General features: G+C 45.4%; 1 protein-coding gene across 1 annotated transcript in view; it reads right to left on the bottom strand.

Annotated features, from left to right (window-relative positions):
* CAPZA2 (capping actin protein of muscle Z-line subunit alpha 2) overlaps positions 1-26957 on the bottom strand; it is a 260949-nt gene that overhangs the window by 69175 nt on the left and 164817 nt on the right. The window lies entirely within an intron of this gene.

The raw sequence follows: 26957 nt of genomic DNA on the forward strand, positions 1-26957 counted from the left end.
CTCCATGTTAGATTGTTTTCCCCGCAGAGGGTGAGGTAGGAGTTGTGTATGTTAGTGATAGTGCCCATGCAATGGATTAGATAAGTATGTACCAAATAAGGTTTAAGTAATATATTTACAAATGTACAAATGTTGAAGATAACTTCCAAACGGCTACAGGCTCCCGGGGAGGCGGGTGGGCACATGTGAATCTGCAGCGACTAATGCCACGAACAGATGTACACTGGGTAAGTGACATTTTCAGTTCGATGACATGTGTAGCTGCAGATACACATGTTGTGCATAGACTAGTAAGCAGTTATCTCCCCAAAAGCGGTGGCTCAGCCTGTAGGAGTGGAAGTAGTCTGAAATAAAGTTCTTAGTACGGCTTGACCCCCTGTGGCTTGTTGTGCGGATAGCACGTCTACACAGTAGTGCTTAGTAAATGTGTGAGGCGTAGACCATGTGGCTGCCTTACATATCTCGTTCATTGGAATGTTTCCTAGGAAGGCCATGGTAGCGCCTTTCTTTCTGGTTGAATGTGCCCTTGGTGTAATGGGCAGCTCTCTCTTTGCTTTGAGGTAGCAGGTTTGGATGCACTTAACTATCCATCTGGCTATACCTTGTTTTGATATTGGGTTTCCTGTATGAGGTTTTTGAAATGCAATAAACAGTTGTTTTGTTTTCCTAATTTCTTTTGTTCTGTCAATGTAGTACATTAATGCTCTTCTGATGTCTAATGTATGTAGTGCCCTTTCAGCTACTGAGTCTGGCTGTGGGAAGAACACTGGTAGTTCTACTGTTTGATTTAAGTGGAACGGTGAAATAACTTTTGGTAAAAATTTAGGATTAGTTCTTAGGACTACCTTATTTTTGTGTATTTGAATAAAAGGTTCTTGTATAGTAAACGCCTGAATTTCACTTACTCTTCTTAGAGATGTGATGGCAATGAGAAATGCAACCTTCCACGTTAAGAATTGCATGTCGCAAGAGTGCATGGGTTCAAAAGGTGGGCCCATGAGTCTTGTTAAGACGATGTTGAGGTTCCATGAAGGAACAGGTGGTGTTCTTGATGGTATAATTCTTTTTAGGCCTTCCATAAACGCCTTAATGACAGGTATCCTAAATAGTGAAGTTGAATGGGTAATCTGCAGGTATGCAGATATTGCTGCGAGGTGTATTTTTATGGAAGAGAAGGCTAGATTTGATTTCTGTAAATGTAGTAAGTATCCCACTACATCCTTTGGAGATGCATGTAATGGTTGAACTTGCTTATTATGGCAGTGGCAAACAAATCTTTTCCATTTGCTTGCGTAGCAGTGTCTAGTGGATGGTCTTCTAGCTTGTTTTATGACTTCCATACATTCTTGTGTGAGGTTTAAATGTCCGAATTCTAGGATTTCAGGAGCCAGATTGCTAGATTCAGCGATGCTGGGTTTGGATGCCTGATCTGTTGTTTGTGTTGAGTTAACAGATCTGGCCTGTTGGGTAACTTGACATGGGGTACTACTGACAGGTCTAGTAGTGTTGTGTACCAAGGTTGTCTTGCCCATGTTGGTGCTACTAGTACGAGTTTGAGTTTGTTTTGACTCAATTTGTTTACTAGATATGGAAGAAGAGGGAGAGGGGGAAAAGCGTACGCAAATATCCCGGACCAGTTCATCCATAGAGCATTGCCTTGAGACTGCCTGTGTGGGTACCTGGATGCGAAGTTTTGGCATTTTGCGTTCTCTTTTGTTGCAAATAGGTCTATTTGAGGTGTTCCCCAAATCTTGAAGTAAGTGTTTAGAATTTGGGGGTGAATCTCCCATTCGTGGACCTGTTGGTGATCTCGAGAGAGATTGTCTGCTAGTTGATTTTGGATCCCTGGAATAAATTGTGCTATTAGGCGAATGTGGTTGTGAATTGCCCATTGCCATATCTTTTGTGCCAGGAGGCACAGCTGTGTCGAGTGTGTTCCCCCTTGTTTGTTTAGATAATACATTGTTGTCATGTTGTCTGTTTTGACAAGATAACATGACAACAATGTATTTGTGGGTTATGATGGGTTGAAATGCTTTCAACGCTAGGAAAACTGCTAACAATTCAAGGTGATTTATATGCAGCTTTGTTTGATGTACGTCCCATTGTCCTTGGATGGTGTGTTGACTGAGGTGTGCTCCCCCACCCTGTCATGGAAGCATCTCTTGTTATCACGTATTGTGGCACTGGGTCTTGGAAAGGCCGCCCCTTGTTTAAATTTATACTGTTCCACCATAGAAGCGAGATGTATGTTTGGCGGTCTATCAACACCAGATCTAGAAGGTGACCCTGTGCATGTGACCATTGTGATGCTAGGCACTGTTGTAAGGGCCTCATGTGCAGTCTTGCGTTTGGGACAATGGCTATGCATGAGGACATCATGCCTAGGAGTTTTAATATCATCTTTCCTTGTATCTTTTGTGTTGGATACATGGCTTGTATAACCTTGTGAAAATGTTGAACCCTTTGTGGACTTGGAGTGGCTATTCCCTTTGTTGTGTTGATTGTTGCTCCTAAGTATTGCTGTGTTTTGCACAGCAGAATGTGAGATTTTGTATAGTTGATGGAGAAACCGAGTTTGTGGAGGGTTTGTATGACATAATCCGTGTGGTGTGAACACTTTGTTAGGGAGTTGGTCTTGATTAGCCAATCGTCTAGGTACGGGAATACGTGTATTTGCTCCCTTCTGATGTGTGCAGCTACTACTGCCAGGCATTTTGTAAATACTCTTGGTGCGGTTGTTATACCGAACGGCAACACTTTGAATTGGTAATGTATTCCTTTGAATACGAACCTTAGGTATTTCCTGTGCGAGGGATGTATTGGTATGTGGAAATACGCGTCCTTTAGATCTAAGGTTGTCATGTAGTCTTGTTGCTTTAGCAGTGGTAACACGTCTTGTAGCGTGACCATGTGAAAGTGGTCTGATTTGATGTAGGTGTTTAGTGTTCTGAGATCTAGGATTGGTCTCAGTGTTTTGTCCTTTTTTGGTATTAGAAAGTACAGTGAGTAAACTCCCGTGTTTTTTTGTGTACATGGTACCAATTCTATTGCGTCCTTTTGCAGTAATACTTGAACTTCCAGTTCTAGAAGGTCTAGATGTTGTTTGGACATATTCTGTGTTTTTGGTGGGACATCTGGAGGGAGTTGGAGAAATTCTATGCAATAACCATGTCGGATAATTGCTAAGACCCAAGTGTCTGTTGTTATCTCCTCCCAAGATTTGTAAAACTGACTTAGTCTTCCCCCCACTGGTGTTGTGTGAAGGGGTTGAGTGACTTGTGAGTCACTGTTTGGTTGGAGGGGTTTTTGGAATTTTCCCCGGTTTCTAGGGAATTGTCCTTCTCTGTACTGGCCCCGAAAGCCTCCCCTTTGGTACTGTCCCTGGTATGTAGACGGTGTTGATTGTGAGGTACCGGCTTGTGTGGCTTGACCCCGAAAACCCCCTCTGAAGGTTGTTTTGCGGAAGGTGCCGAAAGTGCCTCTGCCCTGCGGGGAATAGAGTGCGCCCATGGCCTTGGCTGTGTCAGTGTCCTTTTTCAATTTCTCAATTGCCGTGTCGACTTCGGGACCAAACAATTGTTGTTCATTGAACGGCATATTGAGCACCGTTTGCTGTATTTCCGGTTTAAAGCCAGATGTGCGCAACCATGCGTGCCTTCTAATGGTTACTGCGGTATTTATTGTTCTTGCAGCTGTGTCCGCTGCGTCCATAGAGGAGCGTATTTGGTTATTGGAGATGTTTTGTCCCTCCTCAACCACTTGTTTTGCCCGTTTTTTAAATTCCTTGGGTAGATGCTCGATGAGATGCTGCATCTCGTCCCAATGGGCTCTATCATATCGCGCTAGGAGCGCCTGAGAGTTGGCGATGCACCACTGGTTTGCAGCTTGTACTGCGACCCTTTTCCCAGCTGCGTCGAACTTGCGGCTCTCCTTATCCGGAGGTGGTGCCTCGCCTGATGTGTGCGAGTTGGCTCTCTTGCGAGCTGCCCCTACCACGACTGAATCTGGTGGCAGCTGTGAGGTGATAAAAGTAGGGTCCGTGGGCGGTGCTTTATATTTCTTCTCCACCCTTGCAGTTATCGCTCTACTCTTGACAGGGTCTTTGAAGATCTGCTTTGCGTGCCTTAGCATTCCTGGAAGCATAGGCAGGCTTTGGTAGGTGCTATGGGTGGAAGAGAGGGTGTTGAAAAAGAAGTCATCCTCGACAGGTTCTGCGTGTAACGACATGTTATGGAACTCTGCTGCCCTAGCTACCACCTGTGCAAACGCTGTGCTGTCCTCAGGTGGTGAGGGCTTGGTAGGGTACGACTCAGGACTATTGTCTGATACTGGGGCGTCGTACAGGTCCCAAGCGTCTTGGTCGTCTTGGCTCATGGTGGTATGAGCCGGTGAATGTGACGGAGTCTGTGCCGGTAATATATGAGTCACAGGTGGAGGAGAGGGTGGCGAGGTTACCTTTTTAACCACTTTTGTTTGTGGTGTTTGTTCCTGTTGGAACTCGAGTCTCCTTTTTCTCCTGATTGGGGGAAGGGTGCTGATTTTCCCAGTCCCACTTTGTATGAAGATCTGCTTTTGTGTGTGGTCCATGTCAGTGGTCTGCAACTCTTCCTCAAATCTGTGTTTGCGCATTTGAGAGGACAGTGATTGTTCCTCTGAATACGAGCTGGCAGTCGGTTCGGTTGCCGGTCGTTTTGGCACCGAAACTGTGTCTTGGCTTTTTTTTCGGCTCCGAGGAGAATTTCCTCTTTTTCGGAGTCGAGCCTTCTCGGCGTCGATCATCCTCGGTACCGCTGTCTCTGCGTCGAGCAGCTTCGGTTCCGCTGTCTCGGCGTCGATCTTTTTCGGCAGCACTGTCTCGGTCCCGAGATTGCTGCGTGCCTGTGTCTCCACCGGAGTCGAACGATCTCGGCACCGGTTCGGCCTTTTTCGGTGCCGATGAACGGTCACCTACTTTATGGGTTGAGCCATGGCCTGTTGGCAGTGGCGTCCCCTGGGCCTTGTCTGTTTTCTTGTGTGGTGCTTGCTTCGACGTCTTACTCACGGTTTCTTCGACATCGAATTCTTCCAAGTCCGATTCATGAATGGAGAAGGCTTCCTCTTCTTCTCCATGTTCCTCGAACCCTCGGTGTCCTGTCGGTGTGGCCGCCATCTGCAATCTTCTGGCTCGCCGGTCACGGAGCGTTTTTCGGGACCGAAACGCACGACAGGCCTCACACGTCTCTTCCCTGTGCTCGGGCCACAGGCACATGTTACAGACCAAATGTTGGTCTGTATATGGATATTTATTGTGGCATTTAGGACAGAATCGGAACGGGGTCCGTTCCATCAGTGTCGATCTTACACGCGGTCGGGCCGACCAGGCCCCAACGGGGGATCGAAATTACCCCGAAGGGCTACCGGAGCTCTTCACGATTCGGTGTCGATTCTATTCTAACCCGTTACCGAACGAAACAATACCGACGTAGTTTTCCGAAGTTTTGACTATCTTTCCGTCCCGAAACCCAGAGCGAAAAGGAACACGTCCGAACCCGATGGCGGAAAAAAAACAATCTAACATGGAGTCGACGCCCATGCGCAATGGAACAAAGGAGGAGGAGTCCCTCGGTCTCGTGACTCGAAAAGACTTCTTCGAAGAAAAACAACTTGTAACACTCCGACCCAACACCAGACGGCGGACTATGCACAACATGTGAATCTGCAGCTACACATGCCATCGAACATATATTTTTCTACATAAAAACCTATTGGCCTGGAATTTGTCTTTGAGTGTGTGTTCCTCATTTATTGACTGTGTGTGTACAACAAATACTTAACACTACCCTCTGATAAGCCTACTGCTCGACCACACTACCACAAAATAGAGCATTAGAATTATCTCTTTTTGCCACTATCGTTACTCTAAGGGGAACCCTTGGACTCTGTGCACACTATTTCTTACTTTGAAAATAGTATATACAGAGCCAACTTCCTACACTGAGAGAATGACACAATTGACTCAGGGAAATCGTGGTGACTCCGATCTCATGCGCTTCTCTCAGTTACATTAGTCTGACATATGCAAGGACATCAGAGGCAGAATACAGTTCAATAAGATTGTATTGAAGTAACTGCATCTTAGGTAATGAAGCATGCAATGCCACAACTAGGATGATAAAGCATGACAGGATTAAAATTGTGACGAGGAGAGTAAAGCATAAAAATAACGCTAACATATTGTCACTAGAGTCGTTAAAACAGTTCCTCCATAGGCTATGTTAGAGCACAGCATGTTAAGCTCTAATTCTGCCCTTCAGGTTCCTCTAGAAGACATCATCCCTCATACCTGAGCAAGAGGCCTGTAGTCTACATAAGCAGCAGCAGCAGCGTGGTCATCTGGCTGGAATCTCCCTATACCGTACATGAGTCAAAGTAGTGTTTTTATAACAAAACAGCTGATGCTCCAAGAAAGGATTGTGTGTATTTCTTTGAAAACTACAAAGCATTACCACGTTTACCGGCAAGCTATCTTACTGCAGCCTTTAGAAAAGCACAGAGTGAAAGACATGTCTTTTTAAGATCTCAGTGCTTGTCTAGGCAAAGGACAACTAGATAGAGAAAACAAAACAAGACCGCAAATGTAGCTATTGTTAAAATAATAAAATTAAGCTGAATAAAATATGTCTGGGTTAAAGTGCACAGCGGCAGGCCTAGTTTGCTAAAATAACATGTAGGAAGATATAACTAAAATGGCTACACAACAAACTCTTGCTACCCAGTTGTTCAGATCCTCAACTACTACGGTGTAATGTAACACCTCAAGAGTACTCAATGCAGGATTTATCATTAGGAAGAGGTCCTTGAACTGTGTGGGTGGGATGTGGAGAAAGCAGAGCTATTTTCTGTGGTTGGGATTAATTGGGATCTGAAGACAAAATACCTCAGCCTACTTATTTTAACTGATCCTACTTCGCAAGATAAGGCAATAAGTTCTACAGTGTTTGAATACTCATTTACTTAAAAGGTTTCAGATCTAGGAGAAAGGGCCTGATCACTGCAGTGTTTCTCAAAGGTTTTCCAGGGGCGGGCCCCCAGCTATGAGGAACTTGCAGCTGTGTAATCTGACTTTTCATGGAAGAGCTATTTGAATACTACTTATTTTATTTTTTAAGTCTTCCAAGTACTCTGTGTCCTTCTGTGCATTATTTTGCCCTACATCCTGTCAACTTAGTAAAAAAAAAAAAAAACCCACAACAATCACATAAGAGTTACTGTTTATTGTATCAAAATAAATGGAGGACAAAAACATCTTAAAATTGTTTCACATCATTGCGCATTATGGGGTGGCTTCTAGTCAATGTCAAACAGCTTTATTATAACAACCACTGGAAAAGACATTAAGCCTTGCCTTTGGAACCTACTGATTTTGCCAATGTTTGAGATGCTGAACAACATCCGTTTGCAGCAATACTTTCTGCCACTGCTGTTTAGTATCAGCAAATAACATGGCATTTGTGCTATCCTGTAGACACAAGCATGCATACCACATATGTGCCCACCTATAGAATGATGTGCGCCACTGTCTTTCATTTTTTTTTATAGACTGATCAAAGACGGTGGGCAGAACACGGACTGGTCAATTAAAAAAAAAAAAAAAAACAGATACAATCTATGTGTGTGAAAATACTTTTCTGGCAAAATATATTTGAAAAAGGAAAGGTGGGGATGTGCCGGAGCAGAAGTACATGGGCGAGATAGCGTGCAGCCATAAGGGAAAGAAAACACAAAAGGGGCTAGGAGAGCAGAGAAACATAAGCAGAGAGTTGGAAAACACATGCACTCTAATGGCGTGCCTAATCAGAAACAAAAAAAGCAGTTCCCTAAAAGTGAGCAGTGGACGTGCATATGTCAGCCAGTCAAAAGAATGGTCAAGTGGGTTTGCTTCAAAGGAGAGAACAAAAGCTGGACAAGGAAAGCCATAGAATAAAGCAGCAAGCAAATGAGAGCAACAACAAAGCACATATATGCTTGATGTAAGCCCCAGTAAGTTCTTGGTAAGTCCATAATAGGTTTTTTGCTTGAGCCATCTGATGGGTGCAACCTAAAAAGGCCCTTCAATGAACTATCAAAAAGGGCTGTTTTTTAAACAGTCTGAAACTATACCAGATCTATTCACTGGATTGCATGTGTACGCAAGACATGGGAATATATAATGAATGCATTCATCTGAATCAGTGGAGACAAATAAAAAGGTCAGAAGTAAAAAGGGATATGTTACACACCCTGTAAGTACTATTCATGACATGTAGTGCTGTAGATTCACATGCTTTGCATATTCCTGCCATCTAGTGTGGAGTCTGGATATGTACACGTTGTTATTCTTTGAAGAAATCTATGGAGTTATGAGGTTGAGTGACTCCTCCTCTCGGTGTTAATGAGCATCGGCATCAACTCCATTGTTGGATTGTTTTTCCCGCTAGAGGGTGACAATGGAGTGCATAAGTGTAATTAATGAGATATCCATGTGAATATAATCTAAGAAAACTGCAACAGTCACAGGTGTCCTGGGAGAAGGGTGTCTGCATGCGGCTGTAAAGCAGCCCTGTAAAGCAGACCCCTCAGAAGCAGTGGCTAACCTGTGGGTATTGCAATTGTTTGAAAAAATATACGTAGCACTGCCTCACCTACACTGGTTTGTTGGCGTGCTAAAACATCCACACAATGTTTTGTGAAGGTGTGTGGTGTGGACCATGTAGCTGCCCTACATAAGTCAGCTATTGGAATATTCCTAGGAAAGCCATGGATGCTCTAGGAGGTGGAGGTAAAGTTTTTTTGGCTTTGGTGCAACATATTTGAATGCACGTCACTATCCATCTGGCTATGCCTGATTTGGATGTAGGGCTCCCTTTACAGGGAGACAAAAAAGCAACACAAAGCTGCTTAGTTTTCCCGAAATCTTTAGTTCCATCAATGAACATAAGGGCCCTTTTAACATAAAACATATGGAGAGCCCTATCTGCAAATGAAGCTGGCTGCGGGGAAAAAATGGTAACTCAATTTATTGATCGAGGTGAAAATGGGAGACAACCCTACGGAGTAACTTAGAGTGTGTGCGCAGGGCCACCCTGTCTGGGTAGGTGGAAGAAAGGATCTTCCAAGGTTAAAGCCTGGAGCCCACTAACAGGTCTAAGTGACTTGATAGTGACTAAAAATCCCACTTTTCAAGAAAGGAACTGAAGGGGGAACAGGGTCGAGAAAAGAAAAGGCAGCCCTTTTAACAAATTGCTAATATTTCACCACTGCCGAGAATGATGTGTGTGGTGGTTAATCAACACTATGGGGGTTATTACAACTTTGGAGGAGGTGTTAATCCATCCCAAAAGTGACGGTAAAGTGACGGATATACCACCAGCCGTATTACGAGTTCCATAGGATATAATGGACTCGTAATACGGCTGGTGGTATATCCAAAGTTGTAATAACCCCCTAAATCTTCTAATTGACCCTGTGACTAAGACCATCATTGGACTTAACTCTCCTGTAACGTACGCATGTGTAATCAGGCATTGGGTACGATGGCAATACAAGGGGCCATCACCACAAGGGGCGCATAAATGTCCTCAGTGAGTTGTTGATTTGCCTGAAATCGAGAGCACAGTGTCTAAAATATCTGGACTCTTCCTGAAGAGGCTAATCCTATTTGTGTGCTTAGAATTGCCCCTAGATATGGCTGAACCTGATGAGGTTGTAGGTGAGATTTAGGAACACTGATGGTGAATCTTAAACGGGATAGCAGATCTATTGTAATCGGAGTGTGTTGTTGACACTGTTGGTGAGAGTTATCTTTTGTAAGGAAATGCCTCCTTGGCATGGTTGCCCCCTGACTTTTTGCCTTTGCTGATGCTATGTTTACAATTGAAAGTGTGCTGAGGCCTGCTAACCAGGCCCCAGCACCAGTGTTCTTTCCCTAACCTGTACTTTTGTATCCACAATTGGCAGACCCTGGCATCCAGATAAGTCCCTTGTAACTGGTACTTCTAGTACCAAGGGCCCTGATGCCAAGGAAGGTCTCTAAGGGCTGCAGCATGTCTTATGCCACCCTGGAGACCTCTCACTCAGCACAGACACACTGCTTGCCAGCTTGTGTGTGCTAGTGAGAACAAAACGAGTAAGTCGACATGGCACTCCCCTCAGGGTGCCATGCCAGCCTCTCACTGCCTATGCAGTATAGGTAAGACACCCCTCTAGCAGGCCTTACAGCCCTAAGGCAGGGTGCACTATACCATAGGTGAGGGTACCAGTGCATGAGCATGGTACCCCTACAGTGTCTAAACAAAACCTTAGACATTGTAAGTGCAGGGTAGCCATAAGAGTATATGGTCTGGGAGTCTGTTTTACACGAACTCCACAGCACCATAATGGCTACACTGAAAACTGGGAAGTTTGGTATCAAACTTCTCAGCACAATAAATGCACACTGATGCCAGTGTACATTTTATTGCAAAATACACCCCAGAGGGCACCTTAGAGGTGCCCCCTGAAACTTAACCGACTGTCTGTGTAGGCTGACTAGTTCCAGCAGCCTGCCACACTAGAGACATGTTGCTGGCCCCATGGGGAGAGTGCCTTTGTCACTCTGAGGCCAGTAACAAAGCCTGCACTGGGTGGAGATGCTAACACCTCCCCCAGGCAGGAGCTGTAACACCTGGCGGTGAGCCTCAAAGGCTCACCCCTTTGTCACAGCCCAGCAGGGCACTCCAGCTTAGTGGAGTTGCCCGCCCCCTCCGGCCACGGCCCCCACTTTTGGCGGCAAGGCTGGAGGGAACAAAGAAAGCAACAAGGAGGAGTCACTGGCCAGTCAGGACAGCCCCTAAGGTGTCCTGAGCTGAAGTGACTCTAACTTTTAGAAATCCTCCATCTTGCAGATGGAGGATTCCCCCAATAGGGTTAGGATTGTGACCCCCTCCCCTTGGGAGGAGGCACAAAGAGGGTGTACCCACCCTCAGGGCTAGTAGCCATTGGCTACTAACCCCCCAGACCTAAACACGCCCTTAAATTTAGTATTTAAGGGCTACCCTGAACCCTAGAAAATTAGATTCCTGCAAACTACAAGAAGAAGGACTGCCTAGCTGAAAACCCCTGCAGAGGAAGACCAGAAGACGACAACTGCCTTGGCTCCAGAAACTCACCGGCCTGTCTCCTGCCTTCCAAAGATCCTGCTCCAGCGACGCCTTCCAAAGGGACCAGCGACCTCGACATCCTCTGAGGACTGCCCCTGCTTCGAAAAGACAAGAAACTCCCGAGGACAGCGGACCTGCTCCAAGAAAGGCTGCAACTTTGTTTCCAGCAGCCTTGAAAGAACCCTGCAAGCTCCCCGCAAGAAGCGTGAGACTTGCAACACTGCAACCGGCGACCCCGACTCGGCTGGTGGAGATCCAACACCTCAGGAGGGACCCCAGGACTACTCTGATACTGTGAGTACCAAAACCTGTCCCCCCCTGAGCCCCCACAGCGCCGCCTGCAGAGGGAATCCCGAGGCTTCCCCTGACCGCGACTCTTTGAATCCAAAGTCCCGACGCCTGGGAGAGACCCTGCACCCGCAGCCCCCAGGACCTGAAGGACCGGACTTTCACTGGAGAAGTGACCCCCAGGAGTCCCTCTCCCTTGCCCAAGTGGAGGTTTCCCCGAGGAATCCCCCCCTTGCCTGCCTGCAGCGCTGAAGAGATCCCGAGATCTCTCATAGACTAACATTGCGAACCCGACGCCTGTTTCTACACTGCACCCGGCCGCCCCCGCGCTGCTGAGGGTGAAATTTCTGTGTGGGCTTGTGTCCCCCCCGGTGCCCTACAAAACCCCCCTGGTCTGCCCTCCGAAGACGTGGGTACTTACCTGCAAGCAGACCGGAACCGGGGCACCCCCTTCTCTCCATTCTAGCCTATGTGTTTTGGGCACCACTTTGAACTCTGCACCTGACCGGCCCTGAGCTGCTGGTGTGGTAACTTTGGGGTTGCTCTGAACCCCCAACGGTGGGCTACCTTGGACCAAGAACTGAACCCTGTAAGTGTCCTACTTACCTGGTAAAACTAACAAAAACTTACCTCCCCTAGGAACTGTGAAAATTGCACTAAGTGTCCACTTTTAAAACAGCTATTTGTCAATAACTTGAAAAGTATACATGCAATTTTTATGATTTAAAGTTCCTAAAGTACTTACCTGCAATACCTTTCGAATGAGATATTACATGTAGAATTTGAACCTGTGGTTCTTAAAATAAACTAAGAAAAGATATTTTTCTATACAAAAACCTATTGGCTGGATTTGTCTCGGAGTGTGTGTACCTCATTTATTGTCTATGTGTATGTACAACAAATGCTTAACACTACTCCTTGGATAAGCCTACTGCTCGACCACACTACCACAAAATAGAGCATTAGTATTATCTATTTTTACCACTATTTTACCTCTAAGGGGAACCCTTGGACTCTGTGCATGCTATTCCTTACTTTGAAATAGCACATACAGAGCCAACTTCCTACATCTTTGTTAAGCCAATCGTCCAGATATGGAAACACAGACTTTTTGTTTGCACAGATGGGCTTGCTGCTACTGCTAGACACTTGGAGAATACGTGAGGTGCAGTAATTACCCTGAAAGGACGGACTTTGAACTGATAGTTGTTGCCGCTCACCACAAACCTGAGATATTTGTGATGAACTGGGTGCACTGGTATGTGAAAGTAGGCATCCTTTAGGTCTAGTATAGCCATAAAGTCGCCATGCTGAAGAAGTGGAATCACATCTTGCAAGGTGACCATGTGGGAGTGCTCTGATAGAATGCACTCTTTTAGTGGTCCGAGATCTAGGATTGGCCACAGAGACCTGTCATTTTGGGGATTAGAAAGTATGGAGTATACTCCTGAGCCCTGGCGTTGAAGTGGGACGGGCTCTATAAGTCCTTTGAGAAGAAGAGCTTGAACTATTTGTTTGAGTAATGTTTGATGCTCCAGTGCCAGCTTGTGAGTGCGAGGTGGAATGTTGGGAAGTGTGGTAAGTGAGCTTCAGACAACAGCCATGTTGGACAATGGCTAACACCCACTGGTCTGATGTAATTTCATGCTATGTGGGTAGAAAATGCTTAATTTGGCCCCCAACCGGTGTCATGTGATCGGTGAGGGCGAGGAGAGTCATTATCAAGTGGAAGGTGTTGCTCCATGTCAGGAGGCACCCTTACATGTTTCTTTACTATTTTTGCCTCTGTCTGAGCCACAATAGTAGCCCCTTGGGGATGTGCTTTTGCCTTGGTGTCTTTGATAGGTTCTGGCCAAAAGAAAGATTATGCAGCTAATAGTGCTTTGTTTTAAGAAGACAAATGTTTATTGCACTTGTAAAAAGGTAACAGAACTTAACTGCAATGTTTAAATAAGTCTAGACTTGTTTAAACACTGCCAATTTAATAGAATAGTTATGAAAAAGTCTGAGCGCGGCATTAACAAGTTTGAAAAACATTGATATAGAGTCTGATGGTGAGGGCTTGTACTTCTGGGTGTTATGACCCTAGCTCTGATAGGATATTTGAATATATCTGCCCTGTGTCATAACATGCCTTACAACATAGGGGGATAATGTGTAGCTTATAAATGCTAGATAGTGTGTCACAGAGGAAGCCTTCCTCTGAAGGCTCTTTATGCAATTCTACGTTGTGGAATGCAGCAACTCTGGCTATAACCTCCAGGTTAGAGGTGGCATGACCAGGAGGATAAGGGCCTGTGGAGAACAGATCTGGATCTGTGTCCAAAGGGGGATCAGCATTGTATTTATCCCAGGGGTCATCTTGTGTTGGTGTCGCAAATGTGTCCTCTGGCCCACCGGGTTGCAGATGGTAAGGGGTGTTGGTGAACCACCAACAAGCCTTGGCAAATGCAAGAGGAGCAAAATAAGGGCTGCAAGGCTGAAGAGGACCAGCAAGGCCCAGGGGACTCAACCCTTGGAGGGGAGTCCGGGGTGACCCTCAGCAGTCAGGAGAGCCAACAGAAGCAGTTGCAGCCCCCAAAGGCAACCCACTGGCAGAAGACACAGTAAGCTGCAGTGAGATCCAATCAGCACACCTGGAGAGGAGTCCCACGTTGCTGGCGAAGCAGAGAGGAGACTGTGCTTTGCAGGAAGGAGTGCTGAGGGCCGAGGCTACTCGGAGCCTGAAGATTCCTTGGAGCAGAAGACAACAAGTCTTGGTAGCTGCATCAAGCCAGGGGGTGGGGCGTCTGAACCAGATGCTCAGTACCGACCATGGTCGGAAGGCAGAGGTGGGCCGAGGGCCTCCAAGTGTGGATCCAAAGGAGCAGAGTGCCTCTTGGTGGGGTCTGGCCGATGTATGGGGGCGGGGGAGACTGCACGTCCTCCATTTCGTTACAGACTAAGGTCATAGCCAGAACTCTATTTGACAGGAAATCCCTCTTCCACAGCCGACAGTCGAGGGTAGCTTATTTCCTCCTCTATGTTCTTAACCAAAGATATCTGTAGTGTCGTCGATGGTTCTGCTCGACATTCTTAGGTGATGTGCTTAACTCTCGAATATCCTTTTTCGAGCCGAAGGATTTACAGATGTCACAATCCTTTTCCCTGTGATCAGGCAACAAACACAGGTTTCAGTACAGGTGTTGGTTGCTGTGGGGATATTTTGCGTAGCAACGCAGGCAGTACCGAAAAGGTGTTTGTTTCATCACCAGTCGGGCATGCTGAAATGGGTGGGATGGAGTCTGAAGGAGACCACAAAGGGCGAGGCCCTAGGAAGGCTGCGGTCGATTGCAGCCAAAGTGATAAAGACTAGGTTTAATATGCAAACTGAACAACAATACCGACAAAAGGACTGGATATGCAAACAGAAAGTGAACAATGATGGAGTCCGTAACAGAGCGAAGGCACACAGGTCCAAACCTGTTGGCGGAGAGCAAATCTACAATGGAGTAGATGCCCATGAGCACTATCAATAAGAGGAGGAGTCACTCGACCTCTTAGCTCAAAAGACTTTTTTTAAAGTCAAACAACTTATACACATTCGGACCAAACACTAAATGGCAGGAGCATGCAAAGCATGTGTATCTACAGTCACACATACCTCTAACATAAAAATCTATATAGTCAAAAAATAACAGTCAATAAAACAAAGTGTGGATAGATGGGATACCCAGTGTACATTTGTCCGTGACATGTAGTGCTGCAGATTCACATGCTATGCATATATCGCCATCAAGTGTTGGGCCCCGAGTGTTACAAGTTGTTTTCCTCCTCTTGGTGATAGTGCGCATGGGCATTGACTCCTTTCTTAGATTGTTTTCCCGCAGGAGGGTGAAGTAAGAAGTGAAGAATTGTATAATATATATATATATATATATATATATATATATATATATATATATATATAGATAATGTCACTTACCCAGTGTACATCTGTTCGTGGCATGCTCCTCTGCAGATTCACATGCTCTGCATGTGTCTGCCATGTTTTTCTTCGAAGAATATATATATATATACACATATGTACAAGTGTTTGTTTAACTTAAATGGCTACAGGCTTCCGGGGAGGTGGGAGGGTGCATGTAAGTCTGCAGCGGAACATGCCACGAACAGATGTACACTGGGTAAGTGACATTTTCCGTTCTGTGGCATGTGTAGCAGCAGATACACATGCTGTGCATAGACTACAAAGCAGTTAGTCCTCCCTTGAAAGCGGTGGTCAGCCTGTAGGAGTTGAAGTTGTTTGAAATAATGTTCTTAGTACAACTTCACCTACTGTGGCTTGCTGTGCTGCTAAAACATCTACACAATAATGTTTAGTAAATGTATGTGGTGTTGACCAAGTAGCTGCTTTACATATTTCAGCCATTGGTATATTTCCTAAGAAGGCCATTGTGGCACCTTATTTCCTTGTGGAATGTGCTTTAGGTGCAACTAAGAGTTGTCTTTTAGCTTTAAGGCAACATGTCTGGATGCATTTTACTATCCATCTTGCTAAACCTTTTTTTGAAATGGGGTTACCAGTATGAGGTTTTTGAAAAGCTACAAATAGTTGTTTAGTTTTCCTGAATGGTTTTGTTCTATCTATGTAGTACATTAGAGCTCTTTTAATGTCTAATGTATGTAGAGCTCTTTCTGCCACAGAATCTGGCTGTGGGAAGAAGACTGGTAGTTCCACTGTTTGATATGAAAAGGTGATACTACTGTAGGAAGAAATTTAGGGTTAGTTCGTAGTACGACTTTATGTTTATGTACTTGTATGAACGGTTCTTCAATAGTGAAAGCTTAAACCCTAAATTTCACGAACTCTTCGCAATTATGTAATTGCGACTAGGAAGGCAACCTTCCATGTTAAGAATTGCATTTGACATGAGTGCATAGGTTCAAACGGTGGACCCATAAGTCCCGTAAGCACTATGTTTAAATTCCACGAAGGAACTGGAGGTGTTCTGGGTGGGATGATGCGTTTTAAACCTTCCATGAAGGCTTTGATAACAGGAACTCTAAATAAAGAGCTGTGCTGTATATTTTGCAAATATGTGGAAATTGCAATGAGATGTATTTTTATGGAAGAGAATTCTAAATTAGATTTTGGTAAATGAAGTAAATAGCATACAATATCTTGTACTGATGCTGAAAGAGTGGCAATTTGTTTAGATGGACAGTAATATACCAATCGTTTCCATTTGTTGGCATAGCACTATCTAGTAGTGGGTTTCCTCGCTTGCTTAATTACTTCCATACATTCAGGTGGTAGTTGTAAATAAACAGATTCTATGACCTCAGGAGCCAAATGTCTAGATTGAGTGTGTTGGCATTTGGGTGCTTGATCTGCCCTTTGTTTTGTGTCAACAGATCTGGTCTGTTTGGGAGTTTGGAGTGTGGTACTACTGACAGGTCTAGTAGTGTTGTGTACCATGGCTGACGTGCCCACATTGGCGCTATGAGTATCAGATTGTGCGTGTTTTGACGCAGATTGTTGACTAGAAATGGAATGAGTGGGAGAGGGGGGAAAAGGTTAAGCAAATATCCCTGACCAATTGATCCATAGAGCATTGCCCCTGGATAGGGGATATGGGTATCTGGATGAAAAGATTGACATTTTGCATTTTCGCTGGTGGCGAACAGATCTATGTCTGGTGTTCCCCATTGATGAAAGTATTTTTGAAGTACTTGAGGGTGAATCTGCCACTCGTGTGTCTCTTGATGATTTCTGCTGAGAATATCTGCTAACTGGTTGTGTATCCCTGGAATGTACTGTGCTACCAGGTGAATTTGGTTGTGTATTGCCCATTTCCACATTTTTTGAATTAGGAGGGAGAGTTGGGATGAACGTGTCCCTCCTTGTTTGTTTAGGTAATACATGGTGGTCATGTTGTCCGTTTTGATCAGGACATTTTTGTGAATAAGGAGAGGCTTTGAGTGCTAGGAAGACAGCTAACAGCTCTAAGTGATTTATGTGTAGCTGTCTGTATAGGGCATCCCATTGTCCTTGAATGCTGTGATTGTTGAGGTGAGCTCCCCAGCAAATCATTGATGCATGTTATAAGTATGGTCTGAGGCACAGGGTCTTAAAATGGCCGCCCTTTGTTTAGATTTGTGGAATTTCACCACTGAAGGGACAAGTATGTTTGGCGGTCTATCGACACTAGATCTTGAAATTGACCCTGTGCTTGTGACCATTGTTGTGCAAGGCACTGTTGCAAGGGCCGCATGTTTAGTCTTGCATGTGGAACAATCGCAATAGTCTGTGGATAGCCTGTGTGGTTTTGGTGGAATGCTTGAATGCTTGGTGGAGTTTGTATCAATTCTAGGCAATAGCCACTGCGGATAATTGATAATATCCAGGTGTCTGTGGTAATGTTTAGCCAATTGTTGTGGAACTTTTGCAGTCTTCCCCCCACAGGGGAGGTGTGAATTGGAAAGGAATGGCACAAGTCACAGTTTACTTTGTTGTGAGGCTTATTTTGGTGTTTGATATTTTCCCCTGCCTCTGGGGTACTGACCTCTATAAGTGCTCTTGAAACCACCTCTTTGGTATTGAGGTTGGTAGGCTGGCTTTGGCTGTGACGTGGATGCCTCTGCAGTTTGGGCTCTAAATCCACCTCTAAACTGGGGTTTACGAAAGGATCCCCTTGTATTGTGTGGTGTACAGTGGACCCATTGTTTTTTGCGGTGTCTGAATCCTTCTGCATTTTTTCAATAGCAGTGCTGACTTCTGGGCCGAAAAGCTGTTTTTGTTTTAATGGCATATTCAACACTGCCTGTTGGATTTCAGGTTTGAATCCTGAAGACCTAAGCCATGCATGTCTCCTTATGGTTACAGCAGTGTTGATGGTTCTGGCTGCTGTATCTGCAGTCTAGGGCTGACCTAATTTGATTATTAGTGATGGCTTGCCCTTCCTCCACTATCTGTTGTGCCCTTTTTTGCTGTTCTTTGGGGAGATGCTGGATTATATCTCATCTTGTCCCAGTGGGCCCTGTCATATCTAGCCAACAATGCCTGAGTTGGCTATTCTCCACTGGTTGGCTGCCTGAGATGCTACCCTTTTCCCTGCTGCACCAAACTTACTACTCTCTTTGTCTGGTGGGGGTGCATCACCTGACTGTGAGCTCGTTCTCTTCCTGGCAGCACTTACCACTACTGAGTCTGGAGGTAGTTGTTGGGTAATATAGACAGGATCGCAAGGAGGTGGCTTATATTTTTTCTCCACTCTAAGAGTAATTATCCTTGCCTTTACTGGCTCTCTAAATATGTGGTCAGCATGTTTTAGCATGCCGGGGAGCATAGGAAGCGACTGATATGTTGCATGCGTGGAGAAGAGTGTATTAAATAAGAAATCATCCTCTAATGACTCAGTATGCATGGTGACATTATGATATGAAGCCGCCCTAGCTATCACTTGAGTGTAGCCTGTACTATCCTCTGGTGGTGAAGGCTTAGAGGGATAGCAATCTGGGTTATTGTCTGGAATGGGGTCTGGATCATAAAGATCCCATGGATCCACATTGTCCTGCTGTGAATCAAATGAGTGTGATGGTGATTGCATAGGTGTAGGACTGGTAGGAGGAGAGAAATGTAGATGTGGAGAGTAAGGAGGAGACTGAGGAGGAGAAAATTGAGGAGGTGGAGGTCTCTCCTTTGTTTTTGGCACTTTAGCTGGAGGCTGTGTAGTGTCTAATCCCTCCTGAAAGGCAAATTTCCTCTTTGGTTTTGGAGGAGGTGCGGTTAAAATTCTGCCAGTTTCTTTATGGATATGAATCCTGCCTTGCCTTTCATCCATTGCTTCCATTTGTGAGTCCTCCTCAGTAGTTTTGAGGCTTTCTTTAAGTGCTTTTGAAAGTCCATGCTCCCCAATATAACTAGGTTGTCTCGGCTCCGAAGCTAGCTTTTTCGGTATAAAAAAAGATGGGGTTGAAGATGGTCTTGGCTCCAAAAAGGATTTTCGAGATTTCGACTCGGAAGAGAGGTGTTTGCTCAGTTCGGAGATGGAGCTTCGGCTCGAGTTCGATGGCTTCGGAGGGGTGGCCTTTTTCGGTGCCGAGCTGGTGGGTTGGCCACCGAGCGTTTTCTTTCGGGTTGAGCCATGACCTTCCAGCAGTGGCGTCGCCAAGGCCTTGTGTTTCGGCTTATATGGTACAGGGGCAGGCGTACTCACATGCTGTCCTGCCGTGACCGGTCTGTCCTCCTCGGAATCCTGGTCAGAGTCGCATCCTCGAACGGTCTGCATGATTTCTTCCTCTTCGATGTCGAGATGTTCGGTGCTTTTTGATGCCATCTCGAGTCTCCGTGCTCTTCTGTCCCGGAGCGTGTTTTCGACCGGAAGGATCTGCAAGCCTCACAATTTTCTTCCCGATGGTCGGGGAAAGGCAGAAATTACAGATGAGGTGTTGGTATGTATAAGGGTATTTAGCATGGCACCTAGGACAGAATCGGAATGGAGTCCAATCCAGGAGGCTTACACGCAGTCAACCCGACCAGGCCCGAGTTGGGATATATATGATGTCTATTCAATGTATATACATATTTACATAATAAAGTACTACAACGGCTACAGGCTTCTGGGGAGGAGGGAGGACGCATGTGAATCTGCAGTACTACATGCCACAAGCAGATGTACACTGGGTAAGTGACATTTTCCGTTCGATGGCATTTGTTGCTGCAGATACACATGCTGTGCATAGACTGAAAAGCAGTCCCTCTCCCAAGTAAGCAGTGGTTAGCCTGTAGGAGTTGAAGTAGTTTGAAATAGTGTTTTAAGCACCGCTTGACCAACATTTGCTTGTTGTCGAGAACACATCCACACAGTACTGTTTAGTAAATGGGTGGTGTGGACCATGTGGCTGCTTTGCATATGTCTGCCATTGGTATATTTCCCAAGAATGCCATTGAAGCTCCTTTCTTTCTAGTAGAATGTGCTTTAGGAGTTACTAATAGTTGCCTTTTAGCTTTAAGACTGCAAGTTTGAATACACTTTACTATCCATCTGGGCAATCCTTGTTTGGAAATGGGATTACCCTTATGAGGCTAATGGAAAGCCACAAAAAGTTGTTGAGATTTTGTGAAGTCTTTCCTTTTGTCTATATAATACATGAGAACTCTTGTAAGATCAAGAGTGTGGAGAGCTCTTTCAGCAACTGAATCTGGCTGTGGAAAGAAGACTGGGAATTCCACTGACTGATTAATGTGAAATGGTAAAACCACTTTGGAAAACATTTTGGATTTGTCCTATGTACTATTTTGTGTTTGTGTACTTGGAAGAAGTCTTCTTCCAAAGTGAATGCTTGAATTTCACTAACTCTTCTTAAGGAAGTAATTGCTACAAGGATAGTAACCTTCCATGAGATAAACTGAAGAGCGCAAGAATCTTTGAATTCAAAAGGTGGACCCATAAGTCTTGTGAGCACAATGTTAAGATTCCATGCAGGAGCTGCTGGAGTTGTAGGTGGAATAACTCTTTTAAGACCTTCCATAAAAGTTTTTATGACAGGAATTCTAAACAAAGAGGTATGTTGTCTGTTTTGGAGGTCGGCTGATATTGCTATTAATATTAATCATTGAACATCCAAGATTTGCTTTCGGTAAATGAAGCAAATAACATACAGTATCCTGTACTGATGCTTTACGTGGGTCAATGTTTTTAGGTTGCCAGTTTTATACAAAACGTTTCTATTTATTTGTGTAGCACTGCCTGTTTGTAGGTTTACGTGCTTGTTTTAGAATGTCTATACATACAGGTGGAAGCTGTAGATATCCAAATTCTATGACCTCAGGAGCCAAATCGTCAGGTTGAGCATACTGGGATTGGGATGCCTGATCTGACCCTTGCTTTGAGTCAATAGGTCTGGTTTATTTGGGAGCTTGTGATGTGGTACTACTGACAGATCCAATAGTGTTGTGTACCAATGTTGACATGCCCACGTGGGAGCTATGAGTATTATAGTGAGGGAAGTGTGACTGATCTTGTGGACCAGAAACAGAATTATTGGGAGCGGAGGAAAAGCGTAAGCAAATATCCCTGACCAATTGATCCATAGAGCATTGCCCTTGGATTGAGGGTGTGGGTATCTGGATGCGAAGTTTTGGCATTTTGCGATTTCGCTTGTTGCGAAAAGGTCTATGTTTGGTGTTCCCCCACATCTGAAAGTAATACTGAAGTACTTGTAGGTGAATCTCCCATTCGTGTATTTGTTGCTGCATCGTGCTTAAGAGGTCCCCTAGCTGGTTGTGTATCCCTCGGATGTATTCGGCTAGCAGGTAAATGTGATTGTGAATTGCCCATTGATAAATTGTTTGTGCCAAAAGTGACAATTGGGATGAATGTGCCCCCCTCCCCGTTTTTGCAGATAATACATTGTTGTCATGTCGTCTGACCTTATTAAGACTGTTTTGTGTATAATATGTGGTTGGAATGCTATGAGTGCTAAGAACACTGCCAGCAATTCCAAGTGGTTTATGTGGTAAATTTCCTGGATTGAGTCCCATTCTCCCTGTATAGTAAGATTGTTGAGATGGGCTCCCAAACCGGTCATTGATGCATCTGTGGTGATTATGGTCTGTGGCACAGGGTCCTGAAATGGCCGCCCTTTTGATAAGTTGTTGTGATTCCACCATTGCAGAGAGTTGTAAGTTTGGCGGTCCAACAAAACTAAATCCTGTAGTTGACCCTGTGCCTGAGAACATCGTTGTGAGAAACACTGTTGCAGTGGTCTCATGTTTAGACGTGCATTGGGCACTATTGCTATGCATGATGCCATCATTCCCAATAGCTGCATGACAAACCTTACTGTGTAAGTTCGACTGACCTCCAATTGAAATATGGGAGTGTGAATTGCTTGGATTTGTTGTGGATTTGGGCAGGCCATTGCTGACTGAGTGTTCAGAATTGCTCCTAGATAAGGTTGAATTTGTGCTGGCTGAAGGTGAGATTTCTGGTAATTGATTAAGAACCCTAATTTGTGTAGGGTATCTATTGTGTATTGTGTGTGTTGTTGACAGTTTCGAATGGTGCTGGCTTTTATTAACCAGTCGTCCAGATAAGGGAAGACATATGTACTGTCTTCTGAGGTATGCCGCAACTACTGCTAGACATTTTGTGAATACCCTTGGCGCTGCGGTTACTCCAAAGAGTAGTACTTTGAATTGATAGTGCTTGCCTGCGATCAACAAATCTTAAATATTTACGTTGTGCTGGATGTATAGGAATGTGGAAGTAAGTGTCTTTTAGATCTAATGCGGTCATGTAATCTTGTTTTTGTAACAAGGAAATGACATCCTGAAGAGTGACCGTGTGGAAATGCTCTGACTGGATATACTGATTTAGAGGTCTGAGATCGAGAATTGGTCTGAGTGCGCCATTGTTTTTTGGTATGAGGAAGTATAGAGAATATACTCCTGTCCCTTGCGGACTGTGGGAACAATTTCTATTGCACCTTTGATTAGAGGAGATTCTACCTCTTGTTTTAACAGAGCTATGTTTGAGAGAAAGCCTGTGTGAACGGGGTGGAATGTTTGGTGGAGTGGAGATTGGTTCTAGGCAATAACCATTGCGGATAATTGACAGTACCCATTGATCTGTCGTAATATGTTGCCAATGAGAATGGAATTATTGCAGTCTTCCTCCCACAGGGAATGAATGCTTTTTGGGGATGCAGGGAAAGTCACCACTTTGATGAGGTGAAGGCACCTCTTGTGGCAGGGGATTTACCTCTGGATCTGAAATTGTGTCCTTTATAAGAGCCCCTGAAAGATCCCCTGGGATACTATTGTTGTCCCGGTTATTGTTGGTAGGTAGAGGCCTCTGAAGTTTGTGGCTTAAAGCCTCCTCTAAATTGAGGTTTACGCAATGAGCCCAGAAAAGGTGTTCTATAGAGGGCTCCCATGGCCTTTGCTGTCTCAGAGTCCTTTTTTAATTTATCAATGGTTGTATCCACTTCTGGCCCAAAGAGTTGCTGCTTATTAAAAGGCTTGTGACGCTAGTGTTTATTCCCCTAGCTGCTGTGTCAGCTGCGTCTAGTGCTGATCGGATCTGATTATTAGCAATGGCTTGTCCCTCTTCCACTACCTGTTGTGCTCTTTTCGGATGTTCCTTTGGGAGGTACTGCAGGAACGCCTGCATCTCATCCCAATGTGTACTGTCGTACCTGGCTAAAAGAGCTTGGGAGTTAGCAATTCACCACTGATTTGCAGCCAGAGTTGCTACTCTTTTGCCTGCTGCTTGGAATTTGCAGCTTTCTTTATCAGGGGAAGGAGTATCCCCTGTGGACTGGCTATTTGCCTGTTTTCTGGTTGCACTGACTATGATGGAATCTGGCAGAAACTGCTGTGAAATAAAAACTGAATCAGTTTGTGCCGCTTTATATTTTTTATCTATTCTAGGTGTTAATATCCTGGACTTCACTGGCTCTTTGAAAATGTAATCGGCATGTTTCAGCATACCCGGCAACATTAGCAAACATTAATATTGTTTGTGGGTTGAGGAAAGAGTGTTAAATAGAAAATCCTCTTCTATTGGCTCAGAGTGCATCTGCACACTGTGATGGCCGGCTGCTCTGGAAATGACTTGATTATAGGCTGTGGTATCCTTAGGTGGAGACTGTCTTGTGGGATAAGAATCAGGATCATTGGGTGGGATTGGGCCAGAGTCATAGATGTCCCATGGATCCATGTTGAAAATACTATCACCCATATAGTCCCCATGTGAAGAAGCATGATACTGTGTGGGTGAAGCTGGTGGAGAAGAAAGAAGATAAGGCGAACGCAGTGGAGAAAGCTGTACAGTCTTTGGCTTTTATGTTTAAATATTTTCACTGGGGAGGGGCCAGCATCCAAACTTTATTGGAATGCTAATTTCCTCTTTGTAATTGGAGGCTGAAAGGCAATTATCTTTTTAGTCTTTCTGGATTTGAATCCTCCTTTGTTTTTGGTCCATGACCTCAAGAATGGGTCTAATGTCTGTTTCATCTCCCTCCTGTTCTGAAGATGAAACCTGTTTTCTGCGTCCTAATTAATGCTCAGAAAGCTTGGTGGCAGCATGCTTCATATGGGCCGAAAAAGTAGTCTGATCAGTAGGGGAAAGTGTTTTCAGCTCTGAAGATGGGCTTTGATGTTTTGACTCTGAAGAGGAGCGTGGATGTTTTGGCTCCGATGTGGTCTGAAGCCGACTCGGTTCTGAAGTGGAAGCCTCCATCTTTCGACTCGACGCCGAAACAGGTGTGACAGTCTGTTTGTGGGAGTGAGTCTTGGATGTTTTTGGCGGTGAACCAGAGGGCTGGTCAACGATTTGTTGTTTTCGGGTTGAACCATGGCCAGCAAGCAGTGGTAGACCAAAGGTCTTCTGTGATTCTTAGTATGTTTTTGACGGGAAGGGGCAGGTGTACTCACATACTGCACAGCAGGGAGTACCTGGCTGTCCTCATATGAATCTCAGTCAGAGTCTCGAATGAAGACTTCAGTCTGTGCCTATTCCTCACCAAAGATGTCAGGCGTTTGCTCTGTGGACTTTGGCGCCATCTCCAACTGCCTTGCTCTTCGATCTCGTAAGGACTTCTTCGATTGAAAGGACAGATACGCCTTGCAGGTCTCTTCTTGGTGGTCGAGAGAAAGGCAGAGGCTGCACACCGAATGCTGGTCGGTGTAGGGGAACTTGGCGTGGCACCGAGGACAGAATCGAAATGGAGTCCGATCCATAAGCCTATGACGCAGTAGGTAGGAGTTGTGTATACTAGTAATAGTGCCCATGCAATGGAGTGAATAGGTATGTACCTAGTGTAGTTTAAAGTTATGTATTTACAAATTTACGAATTTACAAATGTTCAAGATCAACTTCTGAACGGCTACAGGCTCCCGGGGAGGCAGGTGGGTGCATGTGAATCTGCAGCGACTAATGCCACGAACAGATGTACACTGGGTGTAAAGAAATGGCTCCCTGTTGCAGTTACCCCCCACTTTTTGCCTGATACTGATGCGGACTGGACTGAGAAGTGTGCTGGGACCCTGCTAACCAGGCCCCAGCACCAGTGTTCTTTCACCTAAAATGTACCATTGTCTCCACAATTGGCACAACCCTGGCACCCAGGTAAGTCCCTTGTAACTGCTACCCCTGATACCAAGGGACCTGATGACAGGGAAGGTCTCTAAGGGCTGCAGCATGTCTTATGCCACCCTAGGGACCCCTCACTCATCACAGACACACTGCTTGCCAGCTTGTGTGTGCTGGTGGGGAGAAAATGACTAAGTCGACAAGGCACTCCCCTCAGGGTGCCATGCCAACCTCACACTGCCTGTGGCATAGGTAAGTCACCCCTCTAGCAGGCCTTACAGCCCTAAGGCAGGGTGCACTATACCACAGGTGAGGGCATATGTGCATGAGCACTATGCCCCTACAGTGTCTAAGCAAAACCTTAGACATTGTAAGTGCAGGGTAGCCATAAGAGTATATGGTCTGGGAGTCTGTCAAAAACGAACTCCACAGCTCCATAATGGCTACACAGAATACTGGGAAGTTTGGTATCAAACTTCTCAGAATAATAAACCCTCACTGATGCCAGTATTGGATTTATTAAAAAATGCACACAGAGGGCCTCTTAGAGAAGCCCCCTGTATTTTACCCAATTGTTCAGTGCAGGACTGACTGGTCTCTGCCAGCCTGCTGCTGAGAGACGAGTTTCTGACCCCATGCGGTGAGAGCCTTTGTGCTCTCTGAGGACAGAAACAAAGCCTCCTCTGGGTGGAGGTGCTTCACACCTCCCCCTGCAGGAACTGTAACACCTAGCAGTGAGCTTCAAAGGCTCAAGCTTCGTGTTACAATGCCCCAGGGCACTCCAGCTAGTGGAGATGCCCGCCCCCTGGACCCAGCCCCCACTTTTGGCGGCAAGTCCAGGAGAGATAATGAGAAAAACAAGGAGGAGTCACTGGCCAGTCAGGACAGCCCCTAAGGTGTCCTGAGCTGAGGTGACTCTGACTTTTAGAAATCCTCCATCTGGTAGAAGGAGGATTCCCCCAATAGGGATAGGAATGTGACCCCCTCCCCTTGGGAGGAGGCACAAAGAGGGTGTACCCACCCTCAGGGCTAGTAGCCATTGGCTACTAACCCCCCAGACCTAAACACGCCCTTAAATTTAGTATTTAAGGGCTTCCCTGAACCTAAGAATTTAGATTCCTGAAACTGCAAGAAGAAGAGGACTGCTGAGCTGAAAAACCCCTGCAGAAGAAGAACAGAAGACACCAACTGCTTTGGCCCCAGTCCTACCGGCCTGTCTCCTGCCTTCCAAAGAAACCTGCTCCAGCGACGCTTTCCAAAGGACCAGCGACCTCTGAATCCTCAGAGGACTGCCCTGCTTCAAGAAAGACAAGAAACTCCAGAGGACAGCGTCCCTGCTCCAAAAAGACTGCAACTTTGTTTCAAGGGAGCAGATTTAAAGACCCCTGCAACTCCCCGCAAGAAGCGTGAGACTTGCAACACTGCA

The sequence above is a fragment of the Pleurodeles waltl genome, chromosome 4_1, assembly GCF_031143425.1.
Source record: "Pleurodeles waltl isolate 20211129_DDA chromosome 4_1, aPleWal1.hap1.20221129, whole genome shotgun sequence".
NCBI classification, from domain to species: domain Eukaryota; kingdom Metazoa; phylum Chordata; class Amphibia; order Caudata; family Salamandridae; genus Pleurodeles; species Pleurodeles waltl.